The sequence below is a fragment of the Pteropus vampyrus genome, unplaced genomic scaffold, assembly GCF_000151845.1.
Source record: "Pteropus vampyrus isolate Shadow unplaced genomic scaffold, Pvam_2.0 Scaffold140, whole genome shotgun sequence".
Lineage (NCBI taxonomy): Eukaryota > Metazoa > Chordata > Mammalia > Chiroptera > Pteropodidae > Pteropus > Pteropus vampyrus.
In genome coordinates, this window is record NW_011888921.1 from 5,380,777 (window position 1) to 5,382,223 (window position 1,447).

The 1,447-nt window shown below is 49.8% G+C and overlaps 1 protein-coding gene across 5 annotated transcripts in view; it reads right to left on the bottom strand.

Moving 5' to 3' along the window:
- The window catches only part of NCKAP5L (NCK associated protein 5 like), a 32,203-nt gene that overhangs the window by 14,001 nt on the left and 16,755 nt on the right, over positions 1-1,447 (bottom strand). For all 5 annotated transcript variants that reach the window (XM_023535489.1, XM_023535487.1, XM_023535490.1 and 2 more), the window contains one exon: positions 128-189. The gene's annotated coding sequence lies outside the window, so the exon portion shown is untranslated. The remainder of the gene's footprint in view (positions 1-127; positions 190-1,447) is intronic.

Here is a 1,447-nt window from a genome sequence, read left to right on the forward strand (position 1 = left end):
AGCTTATCAATCAGGTATCTAAATGTTCTCTCTTCCATCCTCCAGAGATACAGGGGGCGCCTCTTCCACCCCAGCCCTCCTCCTCCAGTCCCCATCACCAGCATGCACAGGCCCCAGAGCCCCTCACCTGTCTCTGCCCTCTCAGCCAGGCTGTCACACTCACTCTAGCAGCCAGAATGGTCACCTTGCCTGTGGAAAAAGAGGGAGACCATGTCAGCCGTGCATTCCACAAGCATTTATTGGACTTCTGTGTGCCAGGTGCTATGCGCCAGGTTTAGTGTCACAGAGATGAACAAGCCAGCAAAAGCCTTGCCTTTATGAAGCTTCCATTCTATTGGGGGAGGCACATAATAAACAGATAAACCAAAGAACGTATGCTGGGTCCTGATAAGGCGCTGAGAGGTGACAGTTAAGCAGAGACCTGAATGAAATCCAGATGAAATCTTGGCATGGAAAAAGCATTCTGGGCAGAAGAGCCAGTGCAAAGGTCCCAGCTCTCAGCCAGGAGTCACTCAGATAGCAGACAGAAATGAATAGCAACATGTGGGGCTTTATGGTCTTTCCACAACATACGTTTTCTTTAATCCTCATCACCACAAAGGGAGGTAAATGCTATTATCAACACTTATATTTGAGATGAGGAAACCAAGGAACAGGAAGTTATACTCACAAACACTGAGTGTATCCTATGTGTTGGCACTTTCTCCTGTACCACTGCATCTGATTCTCCTACCAACCTTGTGGTGGTGGTGGACTTGGGTGGTGGGGGCACCAGCCTGGATAAGGACAAAGGCTCTGGAGGCAAAGGACACCACCCAAACCATATGGCTGGTTCACAAAGAACACTGGACAGGCCTGGATTTTGCCCCACCCCCATGCAGCCTCTCTGTACACACGCAAGTTGTACTGTAAGCTCTTTATATTCTGTAAGCTCTGTACAGTCCCAGGGTTCCTGGAACGCTGCAGTTAAGACATATCTGGGTTAGAATCCTGACTCTATAAGATCTGTCTCCTCACCTATAAAATGAGAATAAGACAACACAGCCTAAAGAGTTGTTGATGAAATGAGATAATGTATGTAGAGCATCTTGCATTAACTCAGTAAATGGAGGCTTTGCATATTAGCACAGTGCAAAGTCCTGCCGTGGAGTCTGCTGCTACATCTCCCCCTTCTGGTCTGTTCACAGGTAGGCAGACCTCAAGTCTCCAGTCCCTCACCCTAGGGTCCCTGCTGTAGTGGCACACGAAGACCTGAGAGTGCTGCCCAATCCACGCTGCCCTCAGGGGGCTCATCCTCTCCAAGCCCTTTCCTGCCAGCTCTCCAGCCCCAGAGCCAGCCCAGCCTTCACTCTTCCCTGTCTGATACCCCAGAAAGAGAAGCAGGTAACCGCAAAAGGGGAGAACACTTCTTCCTGAGTGTGTGTATATGTGTATAACGGGGGGGGGG